Genomic DNA, 13,368 nt, shown 5'->3' on the forward strand with positions numbered 1-13,368 from the left:
AATTATTTTTGTGAATAGTAAAAAGTAATTTTGGACATTTTACATAGGTAACTCATTAACTTAAATAGTACTGGTTAAAAAAAGCCAATAAAATAACCACAATAAAAGTCATTAACAGTCAGTCACTGCACGTTCAAAGACAGAATGCGGTGCTATTGTGTGCATTCTATTAAGTAAAGGTATTTCTTTATTACAGAAACCACTGTGTATCAATACATGTATGGCTTAATATAATGTAAATGATGTCTCTTTGTGAAATGTGCAGAAAAAAAACAGGATATTTACATTAGCAATCAACATATTTATTTTGAACCATGGGCATAATTTGGGTGCTCCACTTCTAGTGCTCTATCGATTCTCAAATATAAATGCTCTAAAACTAGTGATACAAAATGATCCTATTATGCCACATGTGCCATTTGTGGTTGTAGTTTCCAGTCAAATAGATTGTGATCTTTATTGCCGTTATGGGGGAATTTATATTAACCCATAACATTTAAAAAGAAACACTGAGTCCAATTTACATTGAGAAAAGCCAAAGTAAAGAGAGTAGCCAATAAACATGCTGAAGCTTGTCAACATACATCTTCACTGCTGCATCGATCATAACTGGAGAAAACATTACACTTAATAACTGGAGTTAATTCATGACCAAAGCGCACATTGTCCAAAATAAACTGGAGTAAATGTGGATTTTTTAAATACATACAGTAAATGTGTTGTATTTTTTCAGCATATTTGTTAAAGAGGCATCATTTACATTATATTAAGGCATACATGTCTTGATGCCTTCAAAGAAAAGTATAAAAATACTGCACTGCAAAAATATTGTAGATTTTAGTGCAAATTACTAGCAATTTAGGTAGCCAGTAAGATTGCAAAATATATTGCCATTTTTAAATGGTTGCTAGGTTATACTGTTTTATTGATATGGGGACATTTGACAGGTTAGTGATGATACATCAAAGCTTCTTGGCAATATGAGTGATCTTAATCAACCCCGATGTTTCTATGACAGTCTTTATGAGTGTCAAAAACTGGACCTGAAAATTATGTATTCCTGGTGTTGGGTTGCGGCTGGAAGGGTGTTCGCTGTGTAAAACAAATGCTGGATAAGTTGGCGGCTCATTCCGTTGTGGCTAACCCTGATTAATAAAGAGACTAAGGGAATGAACATTATGTAAAAATGGCTTGCCGTATTTTTTTGAAAATACAACGCTTAATAAGTGTGAAAGTGATAAATGCAAAAATGGCTTGCCATATCAGTAAAAAATATGGAGTTTAAGTCAAAAATGGCTTGCCATATTATAAGAAAAATAATGCTTAAAAATTATTTATTGGAAAACTATAAGTCTGGTAAACCTTAAAGATATAGCAACAAAATCTAACGCATCTAAATACAGCTTTTGGCCAAATTTGGGGCTTGTATAATTTTTTTATATGCCCGGATTATAAAAATTTAATATTTAACATTTTTTATTAAAAAAACAATAAGTCTTATAGGCATGAGGAGATATAGCAACAATCTTGTATGCAGAAGGCACATTTTGACCACATTTGGGCCTTGTGGCATGAACGGCCTAGGAGGAGATACGTTTGTTTTCAAGGACAGAGTAGCATAACAGTATGTTGGCTTTCTCAATCCTATAAAGAGAAGCGTAAATGACCAAATACAATGTAGAAACACAGCACAAAAATAGAAAAACTAGAAAACTGAGAATTTAGCACTGTTTACTGTAATCTGTTAAGAGTGTTTCTTTAATAATACCAAACTTAATACACTTTCATTGCACCCCTGAAGCTTTAATGTAAGAGTTAAGCATACATGCGGTGCAAAGTCAGCCCGAATGGTTTTAAACTTGCATTGCCTTTAAGTTGCCGTCCTCCTATAGCTGAGCTACTTTGTATTCTAGGCCTGGATCCACTGTCCTGCAGAACCCTGATGGGCAGGCACAGCACCTCTGGCATTTTAAAGTGCTAATGCCTGTAACACAGACCAGCGCAGCTCAGCGGATGACCCAGCGGAGAAAATGAGGGTGCTGAGACCATAATTAACTCAAGATAAGTGCAAGAGAAAACAAGACTCCCTATGAAATACACAGAGTTCTTTCTGACGTCCTGCTGGGGAATCATATGGCACTGGAAACATTACCATTATTCTCGGATAACTAACAGAAGATTAATTCGCTCAAAAATAAATGCTCTTTTAAGATTTACTCATCCTCACAATGCAGAAAAATGCATCATACAGTGAGAATGAATGGCACTGTCTGATGTCAAAAGGCCGAAAATGCATTGCTAATGTATCTTAAAAGCGCAAAAGCACTAATGCATTAACAATCGGATAAACATTTCATCCATTATGGACATATAAAAGGCTGCATAATTTAATCAAACTCTTTGTTCACTATTAAAATAACATTTTGAATTAATCTGATGTACTTTTCTTTAGAAATTTCATCTTGCCTGAAGCACAGATGTTGATTTAGCAGAATTTACCAGCAGAACATGCATTGTAAAAGTATCCCAAAAGCACACAAATCCACTAATGCACTTTTTTTTTTTTGCAGTATGGACATTTAAGAAGCTAAATTAATATATATATTAATCAAAATACTCAGTCACTGTTTCAAAAATATGCCAGTCAGACTTCATGCGAGCTCCACATGCACTGAAAGCACAAAACGCAATTTGTACTGAATGAATCTGACTGAATCCAGATGATTTAAGCAGCTTATAGCTACACTTTGGGGTTTAATAACCATTTGCATGCAAATGTGATCCCTCGTTCTCATGCAAATTACTTTCAATGAAGATCAAGTTTGTAATAGTTCTCAATAGCTCACTCCCAATAATTATTTTATCATTTCTGGGCCAGCATGTGTTATGTATTCGGTGTTATTCTTTGGTGTCATTAATGTACTATTACAGTAGATTATTTAACATTTATATTTTTATATTTTTCATTTGAGATTTTAAATATCTGCAGTTTTTATTAATGGTTTTAGACATTTCAAAAATATAAGAAATGTTGCTCTGGCAACTACATGAAATGCTTAACATAACTACACTGACTGGACACTTTATTAGGTACACCTTACTAGTACCAAGTTGGACCTCTTTTGCCTTCAGAACTGCCTTAATCATTCATGGCAGAGATTCAACAAGGTGCTGGAAATATTCCTCAGAGATTTTAGTCCATATTGACATGATAGCATCACACAGTTGCTGCAGATTTGTCGGCTGCACATCCATGATGCGAATCTCCCGTTCCACCACATCCTAAAATTGCTCTATTGGATTGAGTCTGGTGACTGTGGAGGCCATTTAAGTACAATGAACTCATTGTCATGTTCAAGAAACTAGTCTGAGATGATTCACGCTTTATGACATGGTGCACTATCCTGCTGGAAGTAGCCATCAGAAGATGGAGACACTGTGCTCATAAAGGGATGGACATGGTCAGCAACAATACTCAGGTAGGCTGTGGTGTTGACACGATACTCAATTGGTACTAATCTACCCGAAGTGTACAAAGAAAATCTCCCCCACACCATTACACCACCACCACCAGTCTGAACTATTGATATAAGGCAGGATGGATCCATGCTTTCATGTTGTTGATGCCAAATTCTGAGCCAACCATCTGAATGTGGCAGCAGAAATGGAGACTCATCAGAGCAGGCAACGTTTCTCCAATCTTCTATTGTCCAGTTTTGGTGAGTCTGTGTGAATTGTAGCCTCAGTTTCCTGTTCTTAGCTGACAGGAGCGGCCCCTGGTGTGATCTTCTGCTGCTGTAGCCCATCCCCCTCAAGGTTGGTCGTGTTGTGTGTTCAGAGATGCTCTTCTGCAGACCTCGGTTGTACTGATTGCTTATTTGAGTTACTGTTGCCTTTCAATCAGCTGGAACCAGTCTGGCCATTCTCCTCTGACCTCTGACATCAACAAGGCATTTGCACCCACAAAACAGCTGCTCACTGGATATTTTCTCTTTTTCAGACCATACTTTGTAAACTCTAGAGATGGTTGTGTGTGAAAATCCCAGTTGATCAGCAGTTTCTGAAATACTCAGACCAGCCTGTCTGACACCAACAACCATGCCACATTCAAAGTCACTTAATTAGCCTTTCCTCTCCACTCTGATGCCTGGTTTGAACTGTAGCAGATCATCTTGACCATGTCTGCATGCCTAAATGCATTGAGTAGCTGTGATCAAACAGATTATTAGACATTTGTGTTAACAAGCAGTTGGAGAGGTGTACCTAATAAAGTGGCCAGTGAGTGTGCATTTTCTTTTAATTTAGCTAATATTTATTTAATTTCAATTAATGACTATCTTTAAATAGTTTTAGTTATAATAACCCTGATTGCAGTGTTGCAGCATGTTTCATTTTCTGTATAGATGTTGCATTTATGCCACAGCTCAGTCTGCTTTAAAAGTTGCATAGATGTATTATTCATAGGCAAAATCATTGTGGACAGGATGAGTTGTTTTTTTAACATGTTTGTTCAACAGTTCATGCATTCTCAACAAGCTCGCACTTGAATCTTTTGATATGAATCGTGGCTCGATCAAGTTGTTTGAATATGATATGAAGGCCGTGCAGCACTTGATATTTGCTTCATGCGGCGAATCTTGACCCAAACTTTTTCTCTCAATACGGTTACGCTGAACTTCACTCATTAGACATGTAAAGGGGATCATTTTTCTGAATTTGTAAGTATCTATGAATCAAATAGGAACAAGCAGACGTGTTTATGTTTGAGGAAGGCTATTAATATTCATCCCAGATCTCCGCGATACAGGGAAAAACAGACTGTCAAATCATGAAATATTTAGCAGTTTTCAGCTTTGAGTAAGCAGACCTGGACTTGAGAACAAACATTGTCAGATTTGGTTTCATGGGTCTAACCCTGAGGCTGTGATGTGTCTAAATTGCTTGTTTTGACATAATGCATTATCTCTGCCGTCTGATATTGCTTATTTAAATTCAACAGGGATTTACAGTGCGAGTCCAAGAGACCACATTGAAAATCTTGGATTCAGATCTTATTTTAACTTCGGGAGAAAAGTTCTCCTTTGTGTTAATAATTAATAAGTAAGAAAGTAGATAAGAGCATAAATATTGGATAACTGGTGAATTATTACACAACTAATGGAATGAATGAATGAATATTGATGAATTGGTGAATTATTACACTAAAAGAAAGAATGAATGTATGAATGAATGAATGAATGCACATTAATGAGTTGGTGAATTATTACACAACTAATAGAATAAATGAATGAATGAATATTGGTGAATTGGTGAATTATTACACAACTAATGGAATCAATGCATATTGATGAATTGGTGAATTGTTACACGACTGATAGAATGAGTAAATGAATGAATAAATATTGAACAATTGGTCAATTGTTTTACAGCTAATAGTTTGAATGAAAGAATGAATGAATAAATGGATCTTGGTGAATTAATACACAACTAATAGGATGAATGAATGAATGAATATTGGTTGGTGGATTATTACACAACTAATGGAATGAATGATTGAATAAATATTGGTGAATTGAATTATTACACGACTAAAAGAATGAGTAACTGAATGAATATGGATGAATTGGTTAATTATCACACAACAAACTAAATGAATATTGATAAATTGGTGGATTATTACCTGACTAATACAATGAATGAATGAATATTGTTGAATTATTACACAACTAATAGAATGAATGGTTGTTGGTGAATTATTACACAACTAATAAAATGAATAAATGAATATTGGTGAATTATTATACAACTAATTACATGAATGATTTAATTAATGATTGAATCAATATTGGTTAAATTGTAAATTATTACACAATTGAATGAATGCATGAATATCAATGAGTGAATTATTACACAACTAATAGAATGAATGAATGAATGGATGGATAAATATTGATAAATATTATGCAACTAATAGAATGAGTTAATGAACATTGGTGAATTGGTTATTACACAACTAATAAAATGAATGAGTGAATACGGGCAAAATGGTAAATTATTACACAAGTAATAAAATGAATGAATGAATGAATGAATGAATGAATATTGGTATATTGCTGAATTATTACACAATTGATAGAATGAATGAATAAATGAATGAATATTGGTTAATTGGTGAATTATTACACAACTAAAATAATGAATGAGTGAATGAATATTGGTTAATGTGTGAATTATTACACAACTAAAAAAATGAATGGATGGATCGATGGATGAATGAATGAATAGTGGGTTATTGGTGATTTATTACACAACTAATTGGATGAATGAATGAATGAATGAATGAATGAATGGGTATTGGTAAATTGGTGATTTATTACACAACTGATATAATGAATGTATGAATGTATGAATGAATGAATGAATAAATGAATGAATATTGTATAATTTGTGAATTATTACATAACTAATACAATGAACAAATGAATGAATGCATGGATGCATGGATGCATGGATGGATGGATGGATGGGTGAATAAATTAATGAATTAATGAATATTGGTTAATTTGTGAATTATTACACAACTGATATAATTAATGAATACTTCATTCATTCATTCATTCATTCATTATATCAGTTGTGTAATAACTCATTGGTGAATTATTACACACCTAATACAATTAATGAATAAATGAATGAATGAATGAATGAATATTGGTTAATTGGTGAATTATTACACAACTAAACTAATAAATAAGTGAATGAATGATGGAATGAATATTGGTTAATTTGTGAATTATTACACAACTAATTAAATGAATGAATGAATGAATGAGGATTGGGGAGTTATTTCACAATGTAATGAATGAATGAATGAATCTTCTGTAAGTGGTGAATTGTGACATGACAGTAGTTAAGTACTTTTAAAAGTTTAAATAAATAAGCAAGCAGAAATGGAAAGTTTAGACATTAGAAAATATTTAAATCACACAACAAATTATGAAATAAATACGGCCAAATTGTCACTAAATATATTTCACAATTCGACTAACACCAAATATTTTTTTAAGAATGTGTAAGAAACATTTAATGCTCTCTTCAAATCTGTCCAGAAGATGGCATCTTGAAAAGCACCCTAATGATGTTGTTTTTATTTCACTGTTGTATATATTGTGCTCTGAATGAGAGCGTATTTATAAGATAAATTCTATACTGTCAAGCAATCTGATGAAAAAAAAAGTTGTTTTCCACTTGAAACTCTCAATACATGATTAAACCCAAACACAGCTGATTAGGAACCAAATTGGATTCGAGCAAATGCAGTCTTTTGACCTCCGCTTTTTAGGCAGCACATATTTGGCTTTGATTCGAAACTCAACAACTTTGTTTACTGCCAAGTCAGCCCTAATCAACATAATTATCAGCCAGAACTTCCTCAAACTGCATTAGCCGATGTGAGCTGTCTTCAGAAATAACAACCGGTCTGAGAGAGAAGAGCCTCGCAAACACGCCGCTCTTTCCAGGTTCAGTCGGCGCATTAGAAAGCAATGCTGCCGGAAGCGTGCATGTTAAAGACGGCTGGCAGGCGGCCTAGTTTCACAGCCGCGGCTCCCAGTCCGACCCTGACAGTCAAGCCTCAGTGAGTTACATGACATTAGGGCACTGCAAGGAGAAAAACAAGCTGCCTACAGAATGTTGCCGCCACTTTTGAGGACACACACAAGGGGAATTCTGGGAAGGGAAGAAATGTTTGACATGGAGCTCTCTTGGGAGAATAATGCGAGTTGTTGTAACGCTGCTGGAATACCGGATTAATTTGGGGGGAACAGTTTAAGGAATACAAAACAGGAATCACTGTAACTTTGTCTTACAGACAGTCTGCTCTGCCTGAAAATGATCCCGCGTAGGAGTGTTTTCTGATTTGCATAATATTCAAATTTAACGGCTTGCTAAAAATAAAAATGTTTTTTTGTTTTAAAGTAAACTCTGCAAATGTATTTATTGATTTAATTCCTATAATGAGACTCAAACCGAATGACCCAGAAAATGTTGTATTTAAAACAATATGCAGTGCATACATAAAACCTGCTCTTTCTGTTATTGCATTATCATCCCCGTCAACCTGAGGATTGGTTTTTGTGCTGCCGTGCTTGTAAAGGCTCAGGGAAAGAGTGGAAAACAGCCATAAACTAAATTATGAATATTTTAGGTGCAAAATCATTGACTATTATAAACAGAGAAAAACTCTTGTATATAAAAACTACTTCTATCTATCTGTCCATCCATCTATCCGTCCGTCCATCTGTCCATTTATCTATCTGTCTGTCCATTTGTCCGTCTGTCTATCTATCTGTCTGTCCATTTGTCTATCTGTCTGTCCATTTGTCTATCTATCTATCTATCTATCTATCTATCTATCTATCTATCTATCTATCTATCTATCTATCTATCTATCTATCTATCTATCTATCTATCTATCTATCTATCTATCTATCTATCTATCTATCTATCTATCTATCTATCTATCTATCTATCTATCTATCTATCTATCTATCTATCTATCTATCTATCTATCTATCTATCTATCTATCTATCTATCTATCTATCTATCTATCTATCTGTCCGGTCATCTATCTATCTATCTATCTGTCTATCTATCTATCTATCTATCTATCTATCTATCTATCTATCTATCTATCTATCTATCTATCTATCTATCTATCTATCTATCTATCTATCTATCTATCTATCTATCTATCTATCTATCTATCTATCTATCTATCTATCTATCTATCTATCTATCTATCTATCTATCTATCTATCTATCTATCTGTCCGGTCATCTATCTATCTATCTATCTATCTATCTATCTATCTATCTATCTATCTATCTATCTATCTATCTATCTATCTATCTATCTATCTATCTATCTATCTATCTATCTATCTATCTATCTATCTATCTATCTATCTATCTATCTATCTGTCTATCTGTCTGTCTGTCTGTCTGTCTGTCTGTCTGTCTGTCTGTCTGTCTGTCTCTCCGGTCATCTATCTATCTATCTATCTATCTATCTATCTATCTATCTATCTATCTATCTATCTGTCTGTCTGTCTGTCTGTCTGTCTGTCTGTCTGTCTGTCTGTCCGTCCGTCCGTCCGTCCGTCCGTCCGTCCGTCCGTCCGTCCGTCCGTCCGTCCGTCCGTCCGTCCGTCCGTCCGTCCGTCCGTCCGTCCGTCCGTCCGTCCGTCCGTCCGTCCGTCCGTCCGTCCGTCCGTCCGTCCGTCCGTCCGTCCGTCTTTAAATGCCAGCTATAATAACACATGATAACACCTAATATCCACATTTATACACCTTGTACAGCCGTATGCAATATTTAGAGAACTTGAAATCAGCAATGTAGAGTAAAATCAGAACATTCTTAGCATTATTTGTGAGTGTCTCTATTTTGCAAGTGCTCTGCAGCTTTTAAAACTTTTCTAGCCATCAATGATTTTCAGGAAAATGTGAACACTCCAAAAGAGCACACAGAGCTTTGCTTTTTGCTTATGTTCAATTTTTATGCAAATATGTTGGGCGATATACAGTTAAATTGGTGAAATAAGTGAAAATTATTAGCTGTTCTGTGATTTTGTTATTATTTATATATATTTTTGCATATTTTTAAGCAATTATTTTCTTGGGTTTGCAATGATGACGGTATTTTTGTAGTTAAGTATTCAGCTTAAAATGCTATTTAATGGCTTGACAAGGTTAATTAGGTTAACTACTGTAAAGGCAAGTCAATTGACAACAGTGGTTTGCTCTCTAGCCAATTGAGAAGAAAATTCATAAGGGGGATAATAATATTGACTTTAATATGTTTTAAGTATATAAAAACTGCATTAGTTGCAACCAAAAAAAAAAAAAAAAAAAAAAAAACTTGCTTCCAGAGTAAAAACTAATATCGGCAATACTGTGAAAATGTCCTTGCTCCATTAAAAAAAACCTTGGAAAATATAAGAAAAAGAACAAACATTGCAGAGGAGGACTAATAATATAGCCTTTAGCTGTATATTGCATGACCATGCTCACGTATTGTGCAATAAATCGATGTAATGATAATTGCATCAGGCCTATAAGTCTTGAAGTCCACTTGTGGTCAAATGGACAGCCCCTCTTGTGTCTCTAACTTCTCCACCAAACTGTCTTCATGTACCTTCGGCACCTGCTGATTTAATGTGTTGTCAGCGGCACAATCTCAGACTCGATTTCTTAGACTCACGACACATGGAGAATCTGGGACACGTTAATGTATGGAGGAGATGCCAGTCCTCTGGCTAATGACAGCAGAAAAAACAGCCAAACGACCTCCGAGGTGCCACCGCAGTCATTATTAGCTGGCAAGAAAGTGATGAAAGCCCTGGGAGGTGTGACATCGCCTCCTCTTTTATCTGGGAGAGGATGATAAAGGGGGAAACAATCCAGAACTCAACTCACCTCTGCGGGGGGACGAAATAAGGAGGGCCGCCGGGGTCTGTCATGTGGACTGAGGACAGATCCTGGAAAAGACAGTTTGCATAAGTTAATTAATAGAGCGTGTGGGCGTATTGATCACATGTGACCTGAATCTGGATCATAGTTAGTTTTATATGATGTCTCTGTTACCTCAGTTGGATATTTGAAGTGTGCTTTGTGCTTAAGGCACATTTGGAATGATTGTTTGGTGCAATGGAGAAAGAAAGTAAAAAACTAGACTAGTTCAACAACGTTTTATCCATATTTTTTATGTGTCTCTAGATTTTTCCTGTTAATTAAAATAGAATATTAGTATTTTTCCACAACATATTAATTTGACTGTACTAATATTTGGTCTGTGTTCTTCAACATCTGTGATGTTTAATTGTTAGATTAGTTCCAGGTTTGTTCTTATGTGTGTTGAAGAAAAGGGAAAACACTTAAAAATAAAAAAATAGATAAACAAATACATGTATTATTTTCAGATCATATATATATATATATATATAAAACAAATTTTTTAAGAAGAAAAAATATTATCAGACATACTTTGAAAATTTCCTTGCTCTGTTAAACATCATTTGGAAAATATTTAAAAAGTAAATAAATTGGGGGCTAATAATTGTATATATATTTTACTGTTGTTTCAAATTGTAATACTATTTCACAATATTCCTTATTTGCATACAGTTTTTTTTTAGTGCTCTGCATAATTGATTACACCCCATTTTAAAAATGATTCTTTGTATCCATTTCTCTGTGAATATAGGCAATGTATTTTGGTGCAAAACAGATTTAATAAACAGATATATTCATTTAAAATAATATTTTAGTCATCAAACATATTTAGAAATTGAAAGATAATACAATTAAATTCAAGCTAAATATTGCAAAAAAAAAAAAAAAAAAAAGCAACCTACAAAATTTCAACAAATTTTTTTACATTTTTTCATTCCTCTTTTTAGGATGGTCTTTAATGTTTTTCTGTTACATAAAAATTTGGCTGTACTACTTTTTGAACCATTATCGCAATTTATTTTGTTAAATTAGCTCCACATTTGGCTTTAGTACTGAGTAATCTAATGTATATGCACATGCACATATAATATTGTATAGCTTCCTATTAAAAACATGAATTTAAAAGAGAGATTTGTGAGGGGTGTACTTATATATGCTGAGCACTGTATCTTGTATATACAATGGTATTTAGCTCAGTAAATTTATCCACCCCTTCTTTTTGTAAAGAAAAGAAAAATCCTTGCTTATTAATTAATTAAGCAAGGATTTATAATAATTATAATATATATATATATATATATATATATATATATATATATATATATATATATATATATATATAAAATATATATATATATATATAAATATATATATATATATATATATATATATATATATATATATATATATATATATATATAATAAAATATATTCATTAATAAATAATTAATATATTTTTTAATAAATGAATGAATAAATAAATAAATCAATTAAATTATAATAAAATAATTAATTAAACTTTTTTTTAAATGAATGAATAAATAAATAAATTAATTAATTTAATAAATAAATAAATAAATAAATAAATAAATTAAAAAAAAAAAAAAAAATATATATATATATATATATATATATATATATATATATATATATATATATATATATATATATATATATATATATATATATATATATATATATATATATATACATATATATATATATATATATGAGCAATTCCATGCAATTGTCAACCTTTCCATGACAAAAATTAAGTTTTCGGCAAAATAGCAAAACCATTTCTGAGTTTTTTTGTGTAGGCCTGTATTTTACAGTGCTTTAAAAATACTCAAAATGTCTCTGTCAGTGTTTTCAAACAATTATATTTGATTTACCAAAGTTACGCAAGTGGCAATTTCACACCTGTCACATCCATAACAAAGAGATGTCACATCCATAACAAAGCTTTTTCCTGATAAATGCAAAAATGTAAAATCAAATAAAATCAATCATGTTTGTTCTATAGTGAGACAACTCTTATCATTTTTGATTAGCATCGTTTCTTTTGGGTTGTGCAGTTTAATTCACAGAATTTCTACAAAGTATGTTGTATACTGTAAACTTGCTGAATTTTTTTTCACATCCATAACGCATGTTAATTCCCCTCATTTAAAATACAAAAAATGTTTACTAATTGATAATTTTCTGCTCCCACAACTCCCACAACTGTGGCTAGATGTTTTGAAAAATCTAAAGAGATGTTTCAATATAAGTTTAACATTTACTTCCTCTGTCAATTTATGTTTTGAGATTTTACTGCAAATGCCACATCCATAACGCTGGAATATATATATATATATATATATATATATATATATATATATATATATATATATATATATATATATATATATATATATATATATATATATATATATATATATATATATATAATAAGTAATAATTTATAGTAATACACTTAAAAATGTCAAACTAATATGGATTGCATATTACCCTATAAACTAGCAGTATTCCACTATATTGTATAGGTGTTCATTGACATTTAAGTTCTTAATGATCCAAATAGGCTCAACACTCCAGTTTACTTTAGTAAAAGCCACAATTATATATATGGTGATGGTGTGATGATGTTCTGGCCATTCTCCTCTGGCATCAACAAGGCATTTGCACCCACAGAACTGCCGCTCACTGGATATTTTCACTTTTTCAGACCACTCTCTGTAAACCATAGAGATGGTTGTGCGTGAAAATCCCAGTAGATCAGCAGTTTTTAAAAAAACTCAGACCAGCCCGTATGACACCAACAACCATGCCACATTCAAAGCCACCTAAAAC

At 32.7% G+C, this 13,368-nt stretch overlaps 1 long non-coding RNA gene across 2 annotated transcripts in view; it reads left to right on the forward strand.

Annotated features, from left to right (window-relative positions):
* Positions 1 to 13,368, forward strand: part of LOC141384360 (uncharacterized) — a 185,547-nt gene that overhangs the window by 17,470 nt on the left and 154,709 nt on the right. Inside the window, exon 4 of one of the 2 annotated variants that reach the window (XR_012405379.1) lies at positions 1,914 to 3,041. The exons of the other annotated variant lie outside the window; for it this stretch is intronic. This is a non-coding gene — a long non-coding RNA (uncharacterized lncRNA). Of the gene's footprint in view, positions 1 to 1,913; positions 3,042 to 13,368 lie in introns of those variants that run through there. 2 annotated transcript variants of the gene reach the window in all.

The sequence above is a fragment of the Danio rerio genome, chromosome 1, assembly GCF_049306965.1.
Source record: "Danio rerio strain Tuebingen ecotype United States chromosome 1, GRCz12tu, whole genome shotgun sequence".
NCBI lineage: Eukaryota > Metazoa > Chordata > Actinopteri > Cypriniformes > Danionidae > Danio > Danio rerio.